Source organism: Zosterops lateralis (assembly GCF_965231275.1).
Source record: "Zosterops lateralis genome assembly, chromosome: 10".
Classification (NCBI taxonomy): Eukaryota; Metazoa; Chordata; class Aves; order Passeriformes; family Zosteropidae; genus Zosterops; species Zosterops lateralis.
In genome coordinates, this window is record NC_139770.1 from 11,203,677 (window position 1) to 11,230,907 (window position 27,231).

General features: G+C 46.0%; 1 protein-coding gene across 2 annotated transcripts in view; it reads left to right on the forward strand.

Annotated features, from left to right (window-relative positions):
• Window positions 1-15,459: 15,459 nt before the first annotated feature.
• IL1RAP (interleukin 1 receptor accessory protein) overlaps window positions 15,460-27,231 on the forward strand; it is a gene marked incomplete at its 3' end in the record, with an annotated part of 48,915 nt that continues 37,143 nt past the window's right edge. For both annotated transcript variants that reach the window (XM_083869049.1, XM_083869050.1), the window contains exon 1: window positions 15,460-15,603. The remainder of the gene's footprint in view (window positions 15,604-27,231) is intronic.

The window sequence follows — 27,231 nt, forward strand, 5'->3', positions numbered from 1 at the left end:
TCATATTGTCCCAGTGTTGTTGCATATGATGTGTCCTCCTCCTCCTCAGGGGAGGATTAACAGTTCTCTCTTTTCTATCTTTTCTATCTGTCAAACTATTTTTTTTTAACTTGTAGGAAGTCATGATTAGGTTTGAGTTGGTTTGAGATGATTCAAATCAGGCTAAAAATGGCTGATGGCTTATGGAGCCAGAGGAATCAGATGGATAGACATCAGTTCATCCGTCATATATCCAAACCACACTGTTCCTTTAGGAGATTAGGTGATGCAAACTAATGCACTTCAAATACAGAGTTGCCAGGTCTAGAAGCACTCTTTGCTCTGCTTCAGCTCATACTCTGGGACACCACAAGGCAGCAAACATTCCTCCTGCTCTGCACAGGCTGTGACAGCACCACAGACAGCATTGCTCTGCCATCCCACCTGTGGGTACTGCATGGGCAATGAAGGCACAGTGTGCTGGTCCTGCCTCAGCTGGGCTTTTATTCTCAAGGCAGGTTGAAAAGGCTTTCCTTCATCAAGTTCATCTTTTTCACAGCACTAAACTCAATTAAAGCAAAGATGCCTGTAAGTGGCTGGACTGATAACTCTGTAAATCCAGCTATCTCAGGTTGCTACAGAATCTAAATTACCCCATCACCATTAATCCCGAGATAGAGAAATGTCCAAGCAGCTATTTAAAATGAGACACTCTGCCCCAAGATTTCATCTGGCAGAGAAAACCATTTTCTGTATAAAATACAGCCCACTTTACTTCTTGAGGTTTAAGACTTGATTCAATAAATCTGGAATTACGCTATGGAAAATCATCTTCCTTGATGGAAGATAAGTGCCAGCAACACATTCAGTTTAGACAGAGCTGCTGTCTGCCTGAAGAGCTTGAGGACAGCATGGAGCAAGGGAAACACAGTGGTCTATCCAAAACATTATGAACAGAATTCGTGGGTGGTGACATTAAAAGTGAGAGGAAACAACAAGCTCTTATGTGCTCCATGACAAAACACCTGTTTCTTGGTGTTCACAAGATGTCTAGGAATATTTTTATGTCATTTTCTAAAAAATAATAGAACAGTAGGAGCATTGCATTAAAACAGTTCCACTCCACTAAAATCAGTGGCTTAGCTGGGCTTCCTGTACTCCTCTGAGGGCCCATAGTCTGGTGTTTTGCAGACTGTTGGGCACATAATGCTAGAAAGGCCATGTTTTCAAAATGGAAAGAAGTTTTGGGCTGCACAGATTCCATGGGTATATATTATTCTGTGCAAACACTGAAAAATGTGATTCTGATAGCAGGGAGGGATCACAGAGGACTGCCATGAGAGGCAAGAGGAGACTGCCAGGAGCAAGTGAGCTGTTTGTTACCTAAGGATGGACTACTTCACCTGGAGATGAAATAACTAACCTGGAGATGTCTGATCCATCTCTGATGGCTTCAGGGGAAAGGATCGGGACACACCTCAAGACTGTGCAATCCCATGACAGTAATTTGTTGATGTGATGGAGGCCAGCCTGAGATTGTTCAGTCTTTATCAAAGAAGATACTTTGAGAATCATTGCCATTATCAAGGCAAATTGGAAATATTCTCTGGGCAAGAATTTGCTTGATAACAACAACAGAAGGGAGTGAAGCTGGAAGGTGCTGTCATCCAACTGGAAGGTAGTTCATGGGTGTCAAATCCTTTAATTCAACCTTTTAAAGCTCATTAAAAGATTTTACAGCGAGTGTATAAAAGCCCTGTGGAATCCAAGGCTGCTGGAAATTATTTAGGACAAGAGCCAAATATAATTCAGGAAAAAAATTGGACATTGCAATGGAAAATTTGCAGAACAATATTTTTTGGAAAGCTTTTCTGTTATGATGCCTAAACTAGATTCACACTAACAGAGGTGCAGAAGAAACATAACTCATAATTACTCTCTTACTTTCCTCTGGCTGTAGTGGGAGCCAGGACACCAGAATTGTGCTCAGCAAAGCAATCCCTATTTCCAGTTTTGAGCTCTTACTGTTTATTCAGAGCTCGCCCATTGACCCATCTTCCTGTCACAAACTGATTGAGTGCACATGTCAGAAGGATTGCCAGCAATCGACATCAATCACTGCAAAAGAAAAGGGAGCTGGAGGGTATAAATCAAGCAGCTTTTCACTAGTGACTTCACTGTGAAGGAGCTGGAAGTCCTGGCAGGCCAGTGGCACATGTCAGGATAGTCCAGAGGAAAGACAGAAATGATGGGGGAGCTCAGTCAAGAAAAAGTGCCCACAGCCCTGCCTCAGCCTGAGCATTGATCCTTTTCTCCAGGTTCCTAAAGGGAGGCTCCCAGGGTGGGCTTGGGATTGTGGGCACAGCATCACCTCTCTGTGCATGAGATGCACCCCAAACCCCACCCCTACTGCCACCAGCCCCCAGATGTTTGTCTGATTTCTCAGCATGAAAACCTGCATGGAGGAGCAGCTTATAGGAGGCAGGACATGCTGCCTGTCCCTCTGAGTGGATGGAGCAGGTTCTGCTCCATCATCACCAAAAAATGAATAGGCTTAGTCTCAGAGTCTTTCATAAGCTGGATTAAAACTGTGGTTTTAGTTAAACCAAGAAGAAAAGACAGAGGAGAAATGATAAAAGAGAGTTTGGGGTGTGGAGGTTGTGCTTTATTTTGTTTCTAAGTTCAGTATTTACTGCATGAGAGGAAGTGGCCCGGCATGGTATAAACTGTGCTGGAGTGAGTTTGTCCACAGCATCAGGGCTGTGACACCATCTCCCCATGTCCCAGCCCTGAGGGCTGATCTGTGCCTCAAGTGTCAGCTTTGACATCTCCCAGCCTGGCCAGGACTTCCCAGGACTGCAGGCAGGGTAAAAAACCCCAACTTTCATAAAGGGGCAGGTCTTTCCTCATCAGCTCAGAGGGATGAGTAGATCTACTCTACACTTCAGAAAACAGTTTTGTAAGTCTTGTGTACCCAGTTGATGAAGAACTGCACTTGGCAGATGGAAAATGCTCAACACATCCTGTAAACCTTTCCTAAAAGGCAATCACAAATTATTCACTCTGATTAAGTTCTTTTTTTTTATTTTTTATTTTATTTTTTTTTTTTTAGAGCATCATTTATCAGTTTAATTTAACGTTACTTCAGTTGCCAAGGAGCCATGATTGCAAACCTCCACCAAACAGGAATTATGAACACTAATGTCTGGTCATCTAATTGGAAAATATTACAAAACTCCAGCTGAGGTCTACCCTCTCCAGCCACACTGCTCAGTGAGACATGGAAATGTTCTGTATTATATATAATATCACTGTTTGTTAGTCAAGACTTGTAACTGTAGGAGAGAACAGCAAAATCACAAAAGGCTCAGTAGAAGAGACTTGCAAATTAGTCTCATTACTCTTGAAATTGAACTGCTTTCCATGCTCCTGGCAGAGATACCTCAAGGATACTGAGATTGCCTGTGTATTGCATTTCAGATCATGATCATTCTGCTTTACACAGTAATGTACTAAGTCTCCATCAGGCCAGTGATGGGAAGGGGGATGTTTACTTAGTGATGTGTGAAATGATGAATAAATCTTCAGGAATTATTTTGGGGGAGACGGCAGTGAGGGAAGAGCTTTATTACACACCCAGCTCACCACCAACTGCAGAAGTCCAGAAATTTTGCACATCCTTCAAATAATGAGCATCAAATGGAAAAAAAAAAAAAAAAAAAAAAAAAAAAAAAAAAAAAAAAAAAAAAAAAGGTTCAACACTGGTTCAAATTTCTGCACTACCAAAAATGTTCCTTCATTTCAATTAAATCTTGACCTATTTTTAATCAAAAGAGCCTGCTGTTTCTTTCTGCCTCAGAAGACTGACATTGCCAGCAGGATGCTGCAGTCTCAGGTCCAAGCTCCCTGGGGGGTGGTGGAGGCTTTCCCCAGGGCCACAGGGTGCGGGGAGGCTCTGCTCCATGGGGCCATGGACTGCACCCCATGGTGTCCAGAGCCCCTCTCCCCACTGCCATCCCTGCAGGGGACACCTGGTGTCACACAGGAGGGCTCAGATGAACCAGCAGCTGGAACCCTAAAAATGAATCAGGCCCTTCAGCTCCCAGCCCAGGCCGGGCACAGGCTGGGTCACTGCACTGGGCCCACTGTGGGATCACAAAAAGGGACCTGAGTTGGCACTGAGAGGGACAAGGCAGAGACATAGGTCAGTAATTTTTCTAGATGAATATTTTCAAAGAAAAAAAAAAAGATAGAGCAAGGGTTTGAATAAGCTCCTGTGACATAAATAATAAATAAGCACTATAAACTGTATATACAGACATATACACGTACATGCATGCATTATGGAGAGCTCTTCTTTACTCATTAATTCCCTTGGGAGTTAGAAAATCACAGCTAAAAACAATCATTTGTATGCAGAGATAGACTGCACAGAGAGACAGAATTTTCTGTTCTTACCAAGACAATACTTTTTGGAAAAACCCCAACAAATTAATGTGAGCCATACTCAATAATTTTGTCTAAACAAACAGCAGAAGAGATATTTTAAAAAAGTAAGGAAATAAAAAAGCTCTTGGATTTTTATATTCGTAATTTCATAAGCTTTGATTTTATAACAATGTTCTCAAGACCTGAGCAATTCAACCCTTGTATGATATTTCTAAAAAACTGAGTGTTTATTGCACTAGCATGAAACAGGGGCAAGTACTCACCAGAAAAAAAAGGGAAGAACTCCACATATTTAATTTTAAGGGTGTTTAGAACAATATTTCCACTTTTCTGGTTCATTACCAAAGCCAAAAGGTTCCCAGTCCTCCCAGGGAAACTCGTGTGTCTGACAAGTGGGCAGGTGAGCCCTGAGCCAGCAGCTCTGCTTGTCCCTGCCACTCCCTGCTCTCACCACCAGCCCTGGTGGGCACAGGCAGTCCCACTTCTGCCCCAGCTCTTCCATTTCAGGTTGCATCTTTAAACCACAAGCCATGAATCCTTGAGCAATAATATTTGATCTGATATAGCATAATCTGCTGAGCATATAAAAATTGAGAAGATTAGAATAGTGTCTACCACCAGGAGTTTGGTGATACTGGCTGATTAAAAAAACCAAAAAGTTATTAAAAATATATATATGTTTTCCGTGGACATTGGGAGGATGAGATGCTCCCTTAACACTTGATGGGACTTTCAATCAGTATTTCTTGCTTTTTCCTGGCTTTTTGCAGCATCCCCTTGACTTTATTTCTGATCTTGAACACTGAAGGTTTAATCAATCCTTGCCCCTCCTGCTTCTGGAATCTAAGTGGTTCAAAGCACTTGTATTTACTGAATGTCATTAGGCCATGGTGATGAAGTAGCTCTGTTTGGATCTTTAATCCACTCCCTGTTATAAAAAACCCCATAAGATAGAGCTGTCTTTATCTGGAAGCATTTTATCAATTGAAGCCCTGGACACTACTTGGAGGGGAAAAGGACTGATCTTCACATTTCTCTTGGCTAATCTTAAGGTTAATAGAAAGAGGACAACAGATGGTTTGTGAATTATTGCTTCACAAATTAAACCTCCTTTCTTTGTTGAAGGCAGGGCTAGGATGTTCCTTATTTTGTTACAGAAACCAGCAGTAGTTGATTTGATCCAAAGTACCACCAAATTTTATCTACTGCACACCTGGAGAGTTGTTTCAGGAGGAGATGACAGATGCTACCAGCAATAACAAAAGCACAAGCCCTTTGGATATGTAACAGAAATGCAAAAGACTTATTTAGCTTCTTCCAGAGGTACAAGCACACCTGGCTACAGCAGGAGAGGAAAATTGGAGAGCTGCTCCCTGGGGAATTGAACAGCTCCCTCTTCTGCAGGCAGGCATGCAGGAGGCCAGTGGGATTCACAAGCTCTGCTACTGGGTGTCCGTGCTCTGCTTTAGGCAAGTCTCTAGTAATCCCCTCAGCTTGGTTTTTTGCTGTATAGAACAAACCCCAGAGAGGATTTGAGCCATGGTTTTTCAGAAACCCAGTTCCACAGAGCCACAAAACTTCACGGTGCCAAACACTCCCATGTTAGGGCTTATCAGGAGTTAACTAATGATAATATCTGTCATAAATACTTTTGGGAATGGCAAAACATCAGCCTGCATTGCAGTTGTGCCTCATTCTTTGTAAATACATGATGAATATTTTGAACAAATAATTATTACACTTCAGACTCTCTCCTTCAAGATATTCCCCAGTGACAATTTTTGCTTCACATGGAAAGAAACTGGTTCTTCATTCAACAAATTAAATGTTTAACAGAATGGCATATTAAGAATCATAGAATGGTTTGAGTTGGAAGAGACCTTAAAGATCACACAGTTCTAACACCTCTGCCATGGGCAGGGACACCCTTCACAGGAGCAGGTTACTCTGAGCCCCATCCAACCTGGCCTTGAACACTTCCAGGTATGGGGCTTCCAAAACTTCTCTGGGCAACCTGTGCCAGATTCTCACCACTCTCACAGTAAAGAATTTCTTCCTAATATTTAATCTGAAAGAAAGTGGTCCCTCTATCTGCCCCTCTACTGCCAGGCCAGGTGTGGCTTTACCAGGTGGGTGGAAGGGACCCAACAGTGCATCAGGCAGGAACTGCCCTGAGGCTTCCCTGAACCCCCAACAAATAATCCCACAGTTGTTTTGCCTTGAACATCTGGAAAACTATTTTGTTTGGGCAAGTCACCAGTAAATGTTACCTTCCATATATGTACAAGAGCACTTAAACTTTTCCTTAATTTGCAAACTCCTATTTAAGGTTAAACTCATGTTTAAACAACAAGCAATTCTTCTTATTTTAATTAAGATTTATACAGGTTCCCATGTGTAGATGAAGCAATGAAGTCCTAATGAGCAGAGAGTCTAATTATGATCATTCTGTAATTGAAATAGTGGTGTGCCTCAGAATAAGACTGTTATGTTGCCAGATAATGGACTAATGAGCACTGAAGAAGTAGTAAAAAAGGTCTGTAAAATACTCTTGCAGTTCTTATGAGGACAGGCCTACATGTGAACCCCTCCATGTAGTATTCAAACATGTATAATGGAATATATAATGCAATATGTCCAAAGATTTATATCAAGGTGTTGGAAGTGGCTGAAGGTCAAGGGCGTACCAAAAGCAATGGAGTTAATTATTAATGTGAGACAGAAGAAAATAAGCCAGAGACAGCTGCATGAAGTGAGACAGATTAAAAATATAAAAAGGGAAGTCAGTGGGAGGCAACATTTGGAAAATGATCAACATCTACCACAATATTGGTCCCATCGGCTGAAACCAGCTCCCTCCATGTTCTGATTGATGAAATACACCAGAGCCCAATATTTTTTCTCATCTAAATGACCAGCTCTAATCATGAGCTCTACACATTGCTGCTTTCTTCATCGTTCAGCTGGTCAGGAAAGAAAAGATAATTACAGAATGTTTGTTTAGTAATTGTCTGCTTCTATTTTGGAGTTTGCTTGTGGTGCTAACGAATGCGACTCCATTATGTCATTTATCATGTGAACAGTCAGGTTGAGGAACACTTTAAATCAGGAACTATTTTGGCTTGCATGAGAAATAACCCCACAGAACAACTGACAGCATGTGTGAGCAGAAAAATTCCATGCCTGAGAAGGATGGGGTCGGTGATTTCACCAGATAAAAAGCATAAGGAAATATCTTTTCACCAGCAGAGCAGAGTGTTTATGGAGAAGGGAGGAGTTGTACCCCCATATTTTTCCTCACAAGATTTGAAGTTATTTACCTGGTTTGTTAGGTAACATTTGTTTTCTTATTACCTTTTCTCCTATCACCCTTTGCAAAGGAGAACTTTCATTTCGTTGGATGTGCTAAAAATTGTACTTTGAACCTGACTTAAGTACAGGTAACACAGGCTGTAATTATATCTCCGGTGTGGCAAGAGCAGAAAAGTGCAGCTAAAGGAAAGAACCAACCAGACGTTACCCACGGATATATCTGGAAAGCGATGGGGACTCACAGTTTATTTATAAACAGCTCCCTCCCCACGAACCTGTGTTCATATCTGAAACACTAAATTTCCAGTGTTATATGGTAGCACCAGGTACACAATGTTTTCCTGACTTAATTCAGCCCAATCCAGTGCACTTGTCCATTAAGGTGGGATCTCACACATATTTCCTACCCAATGGACAGGTGTAATTCTTGGTGAACCTCAACATGGTGGCTTGGGCTCAGTCAAAAGGCTACTAGGGGCACACAGCCATATGAGAACGTAAGAACTGGAAAGTTCCTCCAGGGGTATTTTTCAACCTCAGTTTGCTAGCTGACTTCACAACTGTGGGTTGAGAAATGCCTCTGAAGTGACTGGCCAAAGAAAAACCCCCATCCATTTAATAGGGTGTCCTCCCAGTAACAGTGGAACAGAAGTTGTTTGACAATACTTTGGGTAATGTCTTGAAGACTGTGGATGACTAATAATAGCAGCGCCTTTTTTTCCAGAAATATGAAAGTCATAAAAATGATGGTTTAGAAGGACCAAAACTATTTATAAACTGAAGAAGAATTCAGTGAAGAGTTTTGACTAAAAAGGAGTGGAGGGGAGAATTTTAATGTGCTTGAAATAGAAGTCAAAATCTTAAAGAAAAAAATGCAAATCTGAAGTATTTTAAGTGGTTTAAAAAAAAGTTGAGTGGCTCAAACATGAAAGGACACCTTTTGTTTCAGATCAGATGAAGATTTTATGTTTATCAGGATGAACAACCTTGATTCAGAATGTCCTCTAAGTTCAGCCTTCTCAGGATGGGCAGAGGACTCCAGCTCACTCAGGATCTTTCATCCATGCTACACACAGAGAAATGGTAATACAGAGAATGTTAACCAAAAAAAAAAAAAAAAAAAAAAATTAAAAGTTCTCAGGAGCATTGACTTCCATCATGGGGTTTATTGTTCGTTTCCTTTTGGCCAATTGCTCTCTTCAGAAATGTCTCCGGCATATTATGAAGAGTAAGTATTAAACCTGAGGAGGTCGTTTCACTTGCAGCCTTGTCGAGAACATCTTTACATTGCTGGTTAACGACTTGTGAACTCCATTGTCAGATGCTGCTCTGCGACTTTGCATCTCCCAGCTGATGGCTCTGTGCCATCAGCCGAGCAACTGCCGGGGCTCGAGGGCGCCTCTCGCCCTTGTGAAATTCGAGTTCATTCTTTTTCTGCTCCCCGCGCTTTCTCCCTGCAAATTTATGACTTGCTAACAAATGCGTTGCTCTTGATTCCCTCCTCTTCAGTGATCTTTAAGATCTCTCGTTTCATAAGGAAGAGGCAGGTGGGAGATCTGCTTCCAAAAAAGAGAAGTTTCCATAAGCCTGTCTTGCGGAGTAAGGCTGCCTGTATATCCATCCAATTTCCATTGACTTAATTCAGTCTTTTTTTGTCAAGTTGCATTGCAGTAATTAACTGCCCAAACCCAAGTGTTTTCCTCAAGATGCCCACATTCCTGTGAGAGCTGGAGCTTTTTACCCACACATGCAAGCAGCAGCCTTTCGTCATTCTCCATATAAATCGAATACTTCCTCTGCTTGCCTTTACAGCTGTTCTCTGAACACCATCCACAAAACTAATGCAATATTCCTGTGGCTAACCCATTCCTTCAAAAACCTTTGTCCAGGCATGTTTTAACCTGGGAGGCTAACAGTATTTTGTATTTTTTGCACCTTTGCAGTGGCACAGGGCTGCATTGCGCTGATCTGGCACCTGGGAATCAATAGCAGTCAGGGTGGGAGGAATTACAGCAGGAATTCCCAGTAATTGTGCAAATGCAAATTAATTACTCCAAAATCCTCTCTAATGTGAATCCAGTGAGGTCAATAGAGGTAGAGCAAAACTGGCCATTCCGCTTCACCTGTTACCCTCATTTCTATAAGGATGGATAGCAGCTATTAAGAGAAAGGAACTTTCAAACGCCTGGAAATACACTGACCTGGGAAAAGAGCTGCAAGGATGCCAGAAATCACTCTCTGTGCAGATGGGTATTTTGCCTAACCAGAGCAATCAGCATTGCCAAAAACCTCCACCAGTGTGAACTGCTACATCTCCATTAGCAGTGCTGATTAACAGGAGCAGAGGGTCCTGCCCTTTGGTTAAAACATGCCAGCCTGTTACAGGGGAATTCCCCATTTTGCCAAGTAACAACTTCTCCCTACATCAAGGTCTTGCTAACCTGCCGCTGCCCTTTCCAGAGATTGTGTAAGGTTTTCTGCAGTTTCTCGAGTTTGCTCCTAAAATCTTCTGTTGCTTGTGAATCTTTTTATGAGCGACACAAAAGAATTGTTTTCCTTAAGAAATCCTTAACATATGCACAGATAAACTCAGGGACTAAAGGTTAATGTTGCTTCATCACTGCTGAAGTGAAATCAAAGATTTTAAAAGTCATTCTGCAGAATGATCTTGCATTTTTAGGGGAAAATAAACTGTTATTGACTATAATAATAAGATTTTGGAATATGCTAATGAATTTTTTTCATTTACCACACTAGATGCTCTCTTTTTTCCATAACCATTGCAGTTTGTTATCAGACAGTTATCCAGAGAAGCTGGATTTTGTTCAGAAAAAATGACTGTTGAAAAATTATTGAAGCATCAAAACACCTGTATAAACTTATGTCAAGACAGGGGGAACCCTTACAAATAGGTAAGATAAAAATACACTGTATCAAGCCTTTTATCGCTTTTTAAAAGGTCTTTTAATTGGCTCCATTTACCCAGGAAAGACAGTGTGTTAATTCAGTGCCTTTTCCCTTCTGCAATGGTGTCAGCAAACCATCAGCCAGAGAAGCCAGGAGTTTGATATCATCTCCAGAGACCACTCCCTGTAGAAACACCCATCAGTAGGGAATTGCCTTGATGCCAAGGCAGTATTCAGCCTATCAAGCTTTATTAATCTGCTGACAGCTTGCCACTTCTCACTGGCATCACTGAGCAAGCGAGGTAAACTGCAGCCTAATTAATGGCCAGGCTAGAGGCTTTCTTCAAAGACTGACTGAGACAGATGCTGGTCTTGCCCAACAGAAATGCCAACACAGTTTAAGTGCTCCTGCAACCTCCACAGTCAGGCAATTTATACAAATTTGGTGTGTTTGAATGCACTGTGCAAAAGGATGTTCAGGCATCCTAAATACAAAGGGTGTCCAGTGTGTGTGTACTTTTGGGTCAGACACCTGCCAAAAGCCAAAGCCTTCACCAGGATGAGAAGATATTCCTCTCCATAACTGCTTTGAAATGCTTTAGTTTGTATGAAACACAGATTCATAGGACTGGAAATATCTCTGGCCTTAGGGTGTATCAAAACATGTGTGACAGAGATTTAAATGGACTTGGATGCAAGTCATATAAGGTCAAGTTTCCATTTAAGAACCATTTGCATTAGCAGCCCTACCACCGTGGTAACACAGGGGAAGAGACACTAACGATATTTAGCACATTAACATGGACAAAAGCTATTTGCTACATCCTCAGGAATAAACACAGACAAACTCATAACAAAGCTGTGCTTCCAATCCCTCCCCATTGTGCAGGGCTCTTACAGAGGCTCACACAAAATGTCTCACTGGGCAGTGAGATCCAAGATCTGGTTTGGACATAGTCAATACAGCAGAGAACACACAACCTCTGTCAGTCAGGGTCACCTGACACACACAGCTGTGACTCCTCCTGCACTTCGGTGAACAAGCAGCTCATACCTGTCTGAAAGCCACCCCTGCCTGCTCAGCCAGGCACAGGTTCCTCACTGCAAAATGGTCTCAGCAGAAAATGTTCAGCTCCATGTGTGGGTAACATCAGCTCCCTTGACAGAAGCAGATGGGAGGTCCATGTGCTGCTATGTCAGAAATATCTGTCATTCTCCCATTTTCTCTGTGTCCTGTATCTTGGGTTATCAGGCGTGCTCCTCTCAATGCCAGTTAAAAGGCAGGTGTCAAACACAGAAGGCACGTTCATTTATAACTACACAGACTATAATTATATGTAGTCTAGGGCTTATTTCTTGAACTAGGAAGGAGGAAAAATGGGTTAGGTGGGTGTGAGTAACAAGCAAGAACATGTCTTTTAGAGGTTATGAAACCACCTTGATCTCCCAGTATCAGAAATGCTGGCTAAGAACAAACAAATCAGAAAACTGTGCAGACTGAGAGTTGGGACAAAAACAAGGGAATTGGGAACTGACAAGGGAATAGTAACAGATTGAGGCTGGGAACTTAGTATTGCAAGCAAAAATGGAGGAGAAATATGAGGTCACCACTACAGCTTATTTGCAGAGAGATAAGTGCAATCCTGGGATTGCCAGGTGAGATATTTCAGTGAGAAATAGGGACTTTAATGTCAGTGTATGAAGCATCAGTGAGACCTCCTCCCATTTAATACTCTAACCACTTTTGGTAATCCATATGAACTTTGAGATTAATTGGAACTACAGCAGATGGAGGGAAGAGGTCTGAGGTGAGCTGAGAGTCATTTAGGAAGGAAGATTGAAAAGCCAGTCTTGTGTAGCTCAGCGAGAAGGGGGGACAAGAACCATCTCCATAAAAACACCTGAGTAAGGAGAAGTGAGCAAAACAGCTACTGAAATGAGAGCCAGTGCTGGTGCCAGAACAGCTGGGGAAAGGCTCCTGACCAGCAGGGACATGGACAGCCTGGGAGAATCTCACAGAAGGGTAACAGGCAAAACCACAAAATTGTTTCAAGTCATAGCATGGTCCTTTCATGGAAAGGACCATAAACATCATTATTCCTGGCACAGCAGGGAACTGGGCTCTGTGATCCAGGATCCTCCTGTGCTTGTAACTTTAAATTGCCTAACGGGACTAGAACAGCAGCAAAACAAAGCCTTTGGCCACTTGTTACTGGAGGTCTGTGGAATATTTTCACAGCAGTTGCAATGCCAGAACTCCAGTGTCCTGGCTCAACACCAACACATTCTTCTGCTATTTAAGTCCCCCCCGTGGTTTCACTTAGTAATGCTACTCTTTGCTCCCTGTCCAAAAATTGTGGAACAATTCTGCCTTTTTGAGCTTGAAAATGTTTTCTATTTACTGAATTGCTCTTCCAAACGTAGTGTAATTCACGCTAGGGTGTAACTGTGTTGCATTTTAACCTGCACAGAAATAGCATGTGCAAGTGTGGAGAGAGGATGGGAGAAAAAATAGCAACACAAAAATATCATTATGACAACACTGAGCCCAAGTGAGAAGTATTACCCTTATTTTACAGTAGGAAACTTTTGATTTTTTTAATACACAAACAAAAGGGTTTGAAATCTTTCCTGTGAAAACACAATAAGGTGTGGTTTGGGGCTTTGCTATCAGATGTAGCTTTTAACCAGCCTCTGGAAATTTGGTCTTGAATCTTATTTTATGAGCCTTTCAGTGAAGTCTAAAGTTGAATTCTGGCTTTTGATCAAGATCAGAGAAAATGAATGACCCTGGCCTGAAGACCCTAATTTGCAGTGGCAGGCTTGGAGTTTGGAACAGTATGAATTTCCCAGGGGGTGTGTGTCAGTGACTATTAACCTGCATTACCAGTATTGCAACAGTGCCTGGATCCTCCCAAACAAGAATAACGACATGTCCTGTCCCAGATTTGTATCTAAGGATGGCAGGTATTACATAGAACAAGGAATCATCATTATTATTATTATTAATTCTTGTAACAATCACCAGACAGCTGAGATACTCCCACAGCTGCATTAAGTATCATGACTAAAATATGCAACCCTTTTGTTATTTTCGTCTTCTATGAGAAAAGTGGACTGTCGTATTTCAACAGACCATTTTAAGCACATATTTCTCAGTAAGTATGTTGGAAAATACAGCTCATAAAATGTGCCTTGCTATTCCAGTTTTGTCTATATTCAGTATTGCAGCCAAGTTAAACAGACACCTAAAGTAGCTCCAGACAAGATTGGGTCCTGGAGCACTGCAGGTCGTATGGAACAAAACCCACACTAATCTACCCTTAGAGTGGAGCAAATTAGTCTTCACAGAGCTCTGCCTTAACAAGTTGCTTTAATATTTGGATGGAATTGGGTTAGAGATGGCTTGAGTAGAGCTGATTCTAAGCACAAGCCAAGTAGGCAGATTTTCAAGGACATTCACCACCAGGACACAAAAGCTGCTGAGATAAGAAACTTTCTGCCTAATTTTGCTGTGCCAGAAGCCTGGGAAGGGAAGGAGAGAGAGGTACAGGAGGAGAAGTTCTCCTGCTGGAGCTGCAGGAACAGCACTGGCTTCCCACCACAGCTCCTTCCCAGCCAGTGGCACAGCCAGGCTGCAGCTCCTCTTCCTCAGGGTGGGGGGAGCTTTATGTGTGCCCACCTTGGAGAGCTGGTGGGGCTGCTGAGGGCAGGGAGCCCCTGTCACACAGCCTTGTGTGCAGTGGTGCCTTGCAGAGGGATGGGGAGATGGGGGCTATCAATGCCCAGGATGCCTTGGCCAGACCCTGCTGCCCAGGACCCATTTGCTGCAGAGGAGCTCCATGGGATGGGGTGAAATTTGGTCTCCCAGATATCCTGGAATCACCTTCTGAGGATAACAACTGAGGTGTTGGCCTCAGTCCAGGTGTTGTAGCCAACAGTGCTAAGAAGTGCTGCAGCACTTTGAGCTGAGCAGACAGGAGTTTCCTTAGCACTACAGGCTTTGTGTCCAGCCATTTCACCCTGCTGTCAGCCCGCCAAGATGTGATAAAAGTACCAATAAGGGCAGGTTACTCACTGCCAGGATGGAAGAGACTCCAGGCCAACCTGAGAGGACAATGAGCTCTCCTGGGCAAGGGCACTCCCACACTAGGGGCTGCACTTGAGATCGCTGGCCAAATTCTCCAGGAGCAGGTGTTGGCCCAAATCTCTGCAGATTTTTATTCCACTCCTCAGACTCCCTGACACTGCCCTTGCAGTTTCAGGTGCCCACTCCTCATCCATCAACAATTTCAGCCCCATCAAGGCTGTATCTGTGCCAGTGACAGAGCAAAATCGGTGCCACTTCTCTGGAACGAGGTGGCATCAGAATGTCCAGGGAGACCTGGGAGGAGATTACCGGGAAGGAATCCCAGCACCGCGGAGAGAACTGGAAACTTTCCTTTCTCAGGGGCGGGTGATCCTCAGCGCTCAGGGGCTGCGGCAGCGGCAGGGCTGTGGGTGCCAGCCCGCTCCACCCAAAAAGTGTCCAGAGAGTCTCCAAAGGCTCTGGGCCGGCTCCAAGGGCTCTGGGAGGCTCCAAGGGCTCCGGACACCCCCCGGCCCCGGCAGCTCGGGCAGACGGGACGGCTCCGGCCAGGAGAGGGAGCCGTGGCCCCGCGCACCCGCCTGGCACCCGCCTCCGCCGGCCCGGCCCGTCAGCTCGGAGGGACAGAGCGGAGCCCGCCCCGGCCCCGCGCCCGCCGCCCCGGCCCCGCGCCCGCAGTGACCGCCCCGAGCGCCCGGGAGCGGCCGGGGAAAGGAAAGGGGCGGGCGGGGCGGAGCGGAGCCGGGGGCGCGGATCGGGGACGGCGGCAGGAGAGGAGGCAGGAGAGGAGGCAGAGGAGGAGGAAGGAGAGGAGGCAGGAGAGGAGAGCGCGGCGCGCCGGGCAGAGCTGCGCGCTCCCCGCGTCCTCAGGTGAGCCGCGCCGCGGGGTACCCCGAGGTCCGCCCCTGTTCCTGTGGGCGGGGGCGGAGGCAGGGACAGGGGACAGGGGACAAGGGACAGGGAGCCCGTCCCGCCCCGCCCCGGCCCTGAACTTCCCCGCACGCGAAGGGAAAGTTTGTGTCGGAGGAGGCGGATTCCAGCCCCGGCGCGGGGGGAGCCGGGCCCGGCGGTGCTGCCGGCAGCGGGCCCCGCTCCTCGCCTGGCACGGGGGGAGCTGGGGAGGAAAGAAGAGGAACCGCTCGGGAGAGCCCGAGGAGCGGCGGGCGAGGGAGGACAGGTGGGCACGGGGAGAGCGAGAGTGCGGGCCGGGGATGGGGAGCGGGGCCGGGGATGGGGAGAGGGGCCGGGGATGGGGAGAGGGGCCGGGGATGGGGAGCGGGGCCGGGGATGCGGAGCGGGGCTGGAGATGGGGAGCGGGGCCGGGGATGGGGAGCGGGGCCGGGGATGCGGAGCGGGGCCGGGGGCAATGGTGCCGGAGCTGCCCCGGGGCCGGGGATCCCCGCGGACCTCGGGGTACCCTCGGCCGTGCCCTCGGTGTGCGGGGACCGAGCCGGGCTGCGGGACCGCGGGTTTGTCCCCGGCGCTGGCCGTGTCCCCATCCCCGACATGCGGAGGGATTCGCTCGGATTCGCTCCCGGGGATCTGGGTATCCCTGGCTGGAGCGCTGCACGCACCGAGAAATGCAACTTTAATTTTCATCCGGATTGCAAATTCTTCAGCCCTCTGGTACCCGCTCTGTGCTGTCAGACGGGTCTCTGGGATGGAAGCGGGGAGGGAAAGGCGTCAGGCTTAAGCCGTAGCAGGAAATAAAGTGGAAGAGACACGTCCGAGAAAACAGACTGGGAGCGATGAGATGCTGGCAGCAAGATGGCCTTTGCTGTGTTTGTTGGGGGCACTGCCCCCTTATGTGAAGCAGTTTGTGGAAGGGGGTGTAATCTGGAGGGAAACTGGATGGTTTCCTGGAAAAGAAGGGAAAAAAGGAAACCATCAGAGCTTCACTGCTTCAGGTATCCCTTTTCTGTGCCAGTGTCGCTCTCCCCTGTTACAGTGGCAGTGCTTGTTCCTCACTCTGGGCTGGTTTCTTGGAGAGTGCCTGTACAGTGCTTGACACAACCCAATCCTGATCTTGGGCCCTTAGGATGTAACAGCAAACTGGATTATAAATGCCCTCTCACATGCACACTCTTTTCATCCTGACCTCTGCTTTGTGAATAGCTGGTTACAGTGCTCGGATAAAACTCTGGTTGGCTTTACAGATCTTTTTTCTCTTATAAAATGATGGATTTTGCTCCATGCATTCAGCTTTTTGTCCTAGGAAAGGCTTTTCACTTCTGGATTTGGGAGGTTGCAGCAAGCTCCTTATATTTAAAAGAACCCCTATCTCCTTTGTAATTAAAAAGTGTAATTTTCCTGACATTCCATTTTTAACTGTGCCCCTCTTCAGCAAGCAGAGCTGTCACCCAACATACACTTCCATACCTAGAAGGATTGTGAGGTGTTATTTATTAACTGTACTGTGGAGAGTCCATATCTCATAACTTAGAGGGTCATTTATAACAGGTTGCTTTTGGCAGCTCTGGAAGATTTACTTGCTGTCATGTATTCCTTGCAGGAAAGGCATCCCTTTTTTTCATGGAGAGCATCACTCCAGCCCACAGGCTCTCGGGTGGGCAGGCTTGGTGCTGGAAAGGGTCCTGCTTTCTGTCTCCATTGCCTGCCTGTGGTGAGCAGGAGAGGGCAAGCAGAGAGGATTAAACCCTAATACCCAGATATTCTTCTTCCCTGGAAGCAGGCATGGTGTTGTTGCTGGGAACACCTTGTCTGGAGGAGCAGTTAGGGATGTAGGGTAATGAGGGACATGGAGAGTTAAGCTTGTGAAGACTTGGGGTGGTGGAAGCCTGCAGGGCACTGCAGTGGCTGGGAAATGTTAGGCTGGGAAGGTGGGAGCTGCCACAAGGAGCTGAAGGAAGGGGTTGGGGGGTGTGAGCTGAAGGAGGTTGTGTTTCTAACTCCATTCTCTGTGCCAAGCAGAGGGCAGGGCTGCAGCCACACAGCCCGGGGATTGCTTTCCATGTCTCTGGTTGTATCTCCAGTTCAAAGTGTCTGCATATGATATGATGCTTGCTGATGTCTGTCCATGCCTCCCCAGAAGCAGAAGGTCCTCTGATCTTCCAGGGTGTGGAAGAAAAGCTTGTGTATGAACACTTCTGGGTTCTCCCCTTCCAGACTCTGTTGGTCTGTGCAGGTATTCTGCATTTGAGCATGAGCACAGAGTGCAGTGGGGATGAGCACTGCCCTGATCTGGGCTCCAGCAGCCTCATCCCCAGGGTCAGGCAGTGCTACCCCAAAGCACACACAGATAACAGAGACTTAAGAGGGTAGAGAGTGGTGTAGCAGCAGGCTGGTTGGTGCCTGGATACTTGGAGGTGTGGGAAATGCCTCCCTGCCGGCTTCAGAGCTGTAATTTTAAGGTCTAAAATAAGCATTCAGGAAGAATGAGGCAGAAAGATTTTGTCCCAGCTTTATTCCTTTAAGACCTGCATGAACCAGATGCCAGCTCTAGGGAGGAAGTATTATACTCCTTCAGAATAAGAGGCCAAAATTTGAGATTTTATTCCTTCTTCTCACTTATGTTTGAGTTTCTCTCTTGGTTATTTTGGCAGCCTCATGATTCATATTTCTTTCCCCATCTGTCCTGGGTCCCCTCTCTTGTCAAGTGTCCTCCCATTTCAGCAAGACTCTGACTTGCAAAAACTTGCCACAAAGCCCTTGTGACTGGTGCTGTGGGAGAGGAGGTGCCCCAGCCTGGCTCTCAGAGTGCAGGTTGCATTGGCCAGGTGGACAGTTAGGAAGATTATATCAGCATGGGAATGCATTCATGTCTTCTTTATTTTTTTTTTTTTATCATACAGTAACGGGGACTGCTTTGGGAATAAAAATAGAAATAGGGAAAAGCCTATATAAGCTGAAATCTGTGAACAGCGCCACGTTATCTGGGAACTAAAACACGTCCTACAGCGGAGCTCTGCTCTCCTCCTTCCTCCCCTCTCTTTCTCTTGACACAGCTCACGGATTTCAGTGCCCCCATGAGCAGAGCCTGTCTCCCCTGTGCTGCCAGGCTGGTGCAGGCTGGCTGGTGGCAGCTCTGTACCTGGCGGGTGGGAGCTGGAGCATCTCTGGCTGGGCAAAGTGGGACAGCTGCAAAGGCAGAAGGAGGCAGAGCTGGCTGTCAGGTGTGCCAGCCTTGAGCTGACCCCTCTGTACACCCTGTCTGCAGGTGGGGCTCTGCCATCCACGGTTTGTAGCTGCTTTGTTCCGCTCCCCCATCAGCAAAACGTGCAGCTCAGATTCACTGCTGAACTGACAAAGCAAAGCAGCTTCTTCTTTTGGGAGGTATTTTAGGATTTCTCCCCCTCCAGCAGTGCTTTTGCCACGCAGAGGGCTAATCTGACGTCTCTCACTCAGCCACAGCACTGGCCCGTGTGGGGTTCTGCACATGACTGAGCCAGATGAGCTCAGAGGGCAGGGACAGAACTGGTTTGGGGAAATTACTTCAAATGGTGCCTAAGCTTTAGGGAATTTTGATCTTAGCCAGTGTGTTTACTGTGTTCAGCCTCAGAGATCCCAACAAGACACATGCACAGAACATGAAAATCATAAACTCAGAGTCTCATTTTGCAGAAAATGAAATACAGGAAAAATGCAGAAAATGGATGTACAAGGTGTATGTATTTTGTTATAGGGTTCTCTAAAAATAGTTGCTTGTAAAATGGTATCTTCACTACAAGTCAAGAATCGTGTCTTTAGTCAGTCCTTTGTTAATTTAACAACTCCCAGTTTCATCAAATGGGACTATATCCCTAGGAATTCCTCTGACACAGGTTTCCCCTGAGTCTGGATGATTATCCAATTACAATTTAAAGAAAATTACAGCAAGGATAATTGGCTAAAGATAGAACTATCTGAGAGCGTTAGGGAAAGAAGGAGAGAGTGAGAGAGTGAGAGCTTCACTTTCTCATATGAATAAATGAGAATTATTCCAGTCTTTAACTTTTGCAGTGAGTGGATTCAAGGTCCCTGGTGTTTGGATCTCCCTCCCTCTTCTCTCCCTTCCTCTACTCTGTCTTGTTATGTGTCAACTTGATATTTAGATGAAAAAGTTATATTGATTCTCATGGAGTCTTTTTCACATTTACATGTGTTAACAAAAAAAGACTGTTAAATGCTCTATTTGCAGCAGGGAATAAGAGATTTCCATGAATCCTGGGCTCAGTCGGGGAAGTGGTAGGTGGCTCCTTCTCCTGGGAACACTAGGAATAAAGTGCCAGAGAGCCATTAGCTTGGAAATCCCACTCAGAGCAGGGCCGTGAGGAGCTCCCAGCTCTCTGTAGGTGCCCACAGAAGGAGCCCATCACCTTGGGGCAGGAGCACTGCACAGTCCAGCCCTCCCACCCCACACCCATCACGGTGTTGAGAGCCTTGAGCTGCCATGGCAGAGTTTCCAGTTGGTTCAGAAGCGTTTGAGGCTGCCTTCAAACCCACTCACTCTTTCTTTCTCCTTGCTAACAGCTTATTCAGGCAAGGCTGGGCAAGCTCTGCTGTTTAACCCTTGCAGTGCCGGCTGTAGCCGTGGGTCAGGGGCTCTCTGGGTGAGGTGGCAGCTCCAGGTGCAGCCTGGCAGTGCCAGGGTCAGGGGATGGAGTTGGGCTCCCCATGGAGCTCCCTGGGCAGCTTTGCTGTGCTGCAGCTGGAACATGAAAATACAACGTGAATCGTTCACTTACACAAACACTTAAGAAGCCTCTTCAGCTTTACTAAGCCAAGGTGTTATCAGAATTAGAAGAGGGCTTTAAAAAAAGGGTAAAGAAAAAAGAGGTTTTAATACCTCTCTCTTTATCTGGGAAGGCTGCTGGGTTTGCTTTTCTATTGTTTGTTTGTTTTCCTCACAGTTTTGTTTAATCCCTCGTGTTACTGAAATAAAAGTGTAGTGGACTATCTCACCTCTCTTAGGCCTGATGCTGTTTATTTAGAGGGATGAGAGATTTTCCCAGTATTCTGAGGAAGATCTTAGATATTTGGTCAATTTGTGTGTAAAAGCTTGCAACACTGTGACATAAATGTTTATCCTTATTGCTGACAGGATGTTGTAGAGTTGTTTAACTGTATATTTGTAACAATTATGTTGCTTGGCAAGAAAGACATGTTTTCCTCTCAGAGGGAATTTTGGTTGTTTGTTGTTTGTTTGTTTGTGTTTTTTTGCCTTTTTCTGCCTGTGAGTTGTGGTTATAGCTGCCTTTCTTTATCATTTTACTTTTTGTTTTAGATGTAAATAAAGAGCTAATTACAGTTAATCTCAGTGCAAAGGAATGAAATTTTAAAGAGTGAAAAATAACTCCCATCTGTTGGATTTGCAGTAACATTTTGGGGTTTGCCTTCTACTTGGAAGGGTGCCAAAACTTATCTTGCTCAATTTAAAGTTTTCTTTGCACTATTTAAACTGGATTTTTAATAATTTATAAAAACAAACAGAAACGGAAATAGCTTTTCAAATTATGTTTGGTCATGTTCTTTATGTGGTGGTTGCTAAAATGTGAACAGCTCTAACTGAAATGAGTTCAAATCCCACCACCAAGTTCTATAGGAACAGGTTGAAGACCTTCTGGAAAAGCATCTATTTTTCATGTAGTGTATTGCATTTATCTGTTTCCTGCCTGCTGGGGCTCCATGTGCCCAACTAACCAGCCCCAAAATTACTTGTTCCATGGGAACTGTTCCTTAAGTAGTTACTATTTAGGATAGGCTCAGAACCCCAGTTTTTTGTGGTGGGTATGTGTTACTTTTAGCCCCATCAGCTCCAATGACTGTTGAGCTCAGGGAATTAATCCACACTTTGCACTCATTTGTTATCTTTCATCTCAGCATCTCTAAGCACTTTAGAGATATTAAGATGCACTGCTGTGGTGTGAGATGGGGAGAGGCTGTTCTAAATGTGGCTGGGGAAACAGAGGCACAGATTTCAGAAGCTTCTACTAATGCACTCAGTTCAGGGGACAGCCATTTATAAGTTCTCTAATGCCTGATTATCAGGGAGGCACTACAATTTTTCATGCACTGCATTTGGTGATTGATGCCTGCATACAGATTTCATGTATATTAGCCAGAAACTCATATTTCTACCCTAAACTAGAGACTGTTTTAAAATCTTCAATTTAGAGACTTAAAGGAGCCTAGTAAATGGCAGTGTAAGGAGTCCAAATTCCTAGTTATTTTTTCTCAGGTTAGTCCTGTTGCAAAAAGTAAAACCTCACCTCCCTCCCACCATAGTAACATCGAGGGCCCCACATACATGAATTTATTAGCAATCTGTTGAGTCAAACCTCTGAGATGTGTAAAAAATACTTAATTTGTCAGTAAGAGCCATGCAGATTCACCCTAATACAAATAATTGGATTTGTTCTGTTGAGAAATGGCCCCCTCTTCCTTCAAGCACAGATACTTCCCAGCCCTTGTTTTTAAGAAGGGATCTGGTTAGTGGGAGGAGGATGTTGCTGTCCAGCTGGCAGGCTGTGCAGGTCTTGAGGGCACCCAGCCTCTCTGAATGAACAAAGATGTGCTGCTGGATCCCAAAATGTGTTGCTCTAGCAAAGTGTGCTGGTTGCATTTGAGCTTGGGTGAGTGAAGGACAGAACTCAGACTCCACTGGAATAACATCCTTGTGGACTGGGATGGGATTTCCCCCATATCCATTCTCTTGAAAAAATAGCTGCAGTCTCAATGCATTTACCTTTCTACTCCTTCCTTGTCCTTTCTCATGTTGTTATGTGGACTTTTGGGAGCCTGTTTAACTCTGTCTTCTTGAGAGATTTCACACACACAGACTCCCTGACCCTAGGCCATGGAGAGATTTTCTCCAGGCTTGTTGCGTCTTCCTTTTCTCCTATTGCACAGGGGAGCTGTACCTTGCATTTCAGCCCTGTTGAATACTCCAAGAGGGTAATGTTTGCCCCTTAGGAATTTTTTTTGCCCCCTTATCTGACAGGTGCAATGACTCTAGTTGCTGACATGAAGTCTCAAAGAGCAGGAGGGAAACTCAGCCCAACTGTGTTGGTTTTGCACAGCCTGGCTTTTGATGGTGGTTAGGGGGCCACAGAGGTGGCTTCTGTGGGAAGCTGCTGGAGGCTTCCACCATGCCCAGTGGAGCCAGTCCCTGGTGGCTCTGAAGATGGACATGCTGTTGGCCAAGGTTGGGCCAATTGGAGAGGTTGGTGGGACCTCTGTGATAACGTATTCAGGAGGAGGATCAGGACAGAGTGGGGCGGGTGCAGCTTTTTCTTCCAGTCAGAGAAGAGGAGGACGTGAGGATATGTGAGGGAAACAACATGGAGACACCAAGGTCAGTGGAGAAGGAGGGCAGGAGGTGCTCCAGGTGCCAAGACTCCTCTGCAGGCTGTGGTGAAAGCATGGTGAAGGGGCTGTGCCCCTACAGCTCCTGGGGATCCACAGGGATGCAGAGATCCACCACAGCCCCTGGGAGAAGTGCCCATGCCAGGGCAGGTGGATTCCTGGAGGAGGCTGTGATCCAGTGGGAGACCCAGTGGAGAGAGGGGGCCCTGCTTCCAGGGACCGGCCTGTCCTTGGAGTACTGCACCCCATGGAAGAGTGACCCATGCTGCAGCAGTTTTGGGAGGGCTCTCTGTCCATGGGAGGGACTCAGGTTGCAGCAGTTTTGGGCAGACTGCTGCTCATGAGATTGGAGCCATGCTGGAGAAGTTCAGGGAGAGTTGTCTCCCATGAGAGGGACCCCATGGTCTCACAGGGGAAGGTCTCCTCTCCCTGAGCAGCGGAAGAAAATCCTGGTGATAAACTAACCCAAAAACCCCCATGCCCTCTCTCCCTGTGCTGTTGGTGGGAAGGAAGGAGGGGGGTGGGGGAAGAAAGGTATTTTAAGGGCTTACTTTTGTTTCTCATTATTCTCTTCTGACTCTGCTAGTAATAAATTCACTTTGTACCTCTAAGCTGAGCCTCTTTTGCCCTTGGAATGTATTTTCCTGGTCCTTATCTAAACTCATGAACCCTTCATTATTTTTTCTCTCCTCTGCCCAGCTGTGGCAGGGGAGGGTGAGCAGCTTTTGTGGGTGCCTGGCATTGAGCCAGTGTCAAACCGTGGCACCGACTTCCCAAAGACACTCAGTGATTACTTCCTCTCAATGCAAAGATGAGAGCCAGCCCAGGGCTGGGGTCAGCACAGATTTGAGAATAGGAAGGCATCTACTTCCTGGCATTGAAGGTGCTCAGAAATGAAAATTTCAGAGGCTTTGCAGATTTTTGGCCCATCGCAGCAGGACTTTAGTGCATAGCAGTATTTCCTTGTGTCTCTGCACCTCGTAGCCTTTGGAAATGTCAGCAGTGCATGTATTGCCTTTTGTTTGTCATTCAGCTGGAGGAATGAATTTCATTGCCCTTGTGAGATCAATCATATTCTCCCCAAATAATTAATATTGATGGCAGTCACAGCATACTGCTGCCTGCAGCTCCATCTCTGCCTTCCCACTGTGTAGGTGCTGTGGGTCACAGAGCAGACTTTCTCAAAGGAGGCTCCTGGACTTAAAATTTCAGGGTGCTGTTCTTTGAAGGTTGAATTTCAAGCTGCATTGATGGGGCCAGTGCAGGCAGAGCCTGAGCAAGTTCCCTGTGATGGTGCAACTGAATATTTGCAGAGGGAAATGTTAGAGCCATGGGGAGCAAAGGGAATACACATCACAGGGGGGAAGGATTGTCTCACTCTTACTTCTTTTCCTCCTTTTTTCTGTGTGAACACAGCTTTTTCTAGTCCCCTTTGCAGAATGCAACTATACTATGCTGACCAGAAGGGAACAGGTATGCTCTGATAGTCACCAGGAGGACCCAGTGGGTGGGTTGGGAATGTGGAGGCCTGGAAGGACCTCCAGAGAGCTGCTTTTAGGTGAGGGGCTGTCTTGGGGGAGGCTGGTAGCTCCTGGGCTTTCTATTTTTATATTTCTTTAAATTGATTGATGTGTAAAGCACACTTAGAGCAGCCTGTTTGAGCTGCAGGACAGGGATTGAAGCATCTTGATGTCTTATTCTTGTTTGCTTTTACTTATAAGGTTAAATGGGATTAAATTAACATGATTAATATAAGTACCAGGTGTGGAAATGCTGTGTAGCCCAAACTTGAAAAACTCATCTGACGTGCTTTTACCCTTGAATATGTTCCTCATCCCAGCATACCCAGAGTCACTTGAGGAAATCATTTTCTTGTGCCTCGGGAGGAGCTGGGGCTTCCCCACTAGCAGCAGCATGGGTAAACCTGATAGTGGTGCTGGAGACATTGCAGCTGCCTGAGGAATTTGTGGCACCACAGGAAAGCAGATTCTTGGGAAGTCAAAGACAGCGATGATGTGTTCTGGAGCATAGTGATGCTTTGGAGGATTTTTGCCTGTTGTACCCCTTTCTGGAGGAACAAGAAGGGAAGGATGTCTGAATATAGAGCAGCCATCCTGAGAATCTGGCCCTCAAGCTCTTAGTGCTGTGAGGGGAGGAGAAGAAGTGAAGGAGCAGGTATGTAGCTGCCAGCAAGGACCTGAACTTAAGAAAATAAACTCTTTGAGTGTTTTTGACACTCGGAGCCTATTGCAGGTGGTGCTGAGCAGGGCTGGGTGCAGCCCCTGGTGTGACAGGGGTGATGTGGAGTGGGGCTGCAGGGCACTGGTTGGACCAGGCTGAGCTTGCAAGGAGACACCTCCTGGGAAAGCTGCTCTGTGGTTTGAGTCCTGGGCCTGTCCTGAAAAAGGCATTAAGCCCATCTGAAAACCTGCTCAAATCTGCATTGCCTACTCTGGATTTAGAGATTTGCGCTGAGCTGGCTTGGGGCTGCTGCTGTGCAATCTGTGGATGTGCTGCTGTGTCCACTGGGGCAGTGGAACAACCTCCTAGGGAGGGTAGTGGAGCTGCTTACATCCTAAAACCATTTAAAAGGTCAGGAGGCAAAATATATGAATTAAATGCTTGTTGTCAGATGTCTCCAAGTGTTCCATGACAGTTAATTGGAACTTTTGCAGTGACAAGGGATCTAACTTTGGACTCCTTAAGTCTTCTCAAGGTCTTTGAGCCACGCTGATTGCAGATTTCTTTATTTCTGTGCAAAGATGAGTTTCTCAGTTTATTTTGTGGTAGCACAATATGTGTGTGTTTCTCAGAACTCTCCCTTCACTATAACATAGCCATCCAAAATAGAAGCATTGTGTCTGGCTTCATGGAAGATCTCAGCTCTCTTTGAAGCACGACTGGAAACTTTTCATTCCCTGGCTATTCACACATAAAAAATAGACTATCCTAGCTGGATACCTTTTGCTTGAGCATAGAAGTGCTCTTGTAGCTTAGTGTTTGAACTGCTCGGTGGCCAGCATGGATCCATTTGTAATCTGTGCTGTTTGATTTTATAGCTGTGGCTCTACTTGCCCCTCTCCAGCCCACTCCACAGATCTCTAGGCAATAGTCCCAGCTGCTTATTTGACTTGTCCAGGTGTGCATATTTTGTAGAGGTGACAGAGAGCTCGTTTATTTTCGATGTATGAAATGCAGTCTGCTCTGCCTGCTAAATTGGTGGCAGAGTATAATCAGTGGCACCCTGGACTCCAGCAGAGCAGTGTGCAAGATCTGTAGCATTTCTGCTTTTCCAAGTCCTGACAGGACCCCAGGAGAACTGCAAAGGGAAGCAAGGGATTCCAAATTTCTTCAGGTACATTTTAAAGCAACCCCTCCGCTTGTCTCTGCATGCCTAGGTTGAACTTTTTTCTTTTGAGAGGGGGGGAAAAAAGCTACTTCCTCTGAATTCTCATTGTTCGTGTTAAATCTGCTGAGCCAAAAGGATTCCAGGACATGGTATCTAAATGCCAATAGCAAAGCACGAATTCCCTGCCTGGAAATCTCGCCTCCATGTCCCAAACATTGGCACTGGCACAGGCAAATCTTGCACTACCAAGGAAGCTCCCAGGAATGACTCACTGTGAATGAAAGTCTCCACACTTTTCCCCGAGCCTCGGAGCTTGAGGGGAGGCTGCTGCCAGCCCTGCCCTCGGGAGCTCTTGGAAGGGCAGCCTTGCTTCTGCAATTTGTGCTGCTCTGCTGAAGGAGAAATAGCTCGGGATCACCTCCCATGGTGACTCTGGAGCATCACACTGCTGAGCTTGTTCATCCCCATGTTGGGAATTTTTAAAAATGTCATGATTAAAAAGCCATCAGGCTGCAGCCTGGATGTGCAGGCAGGGAGCCAGGCAGGGGCTGTGGTGGGTGACAGGCAAATGGAGCCACCTTGGATGCCTGGTGTCATGTCCTTGGCTGGCAGTGAGCTGGCTGAGCCACTGCTTAAGAAGACTATTTCCAGATTTCCTTGTTGTGTGTTTAGTTTTGGTTTGGTGTTTTTTCCCTTCAGGGTACTCAGTAGCCCTGGGTGTAAAGCTGTGTGCCAATGGCCAGGTCTGGCCAAGCAAAGCAGAAAATCCTCTGTGCTGGTGACAGGAGACAGCTCTCACCAGGGCAACTTTCCATCTGACTCCCACTAGTTTAATTTCTTTTTTC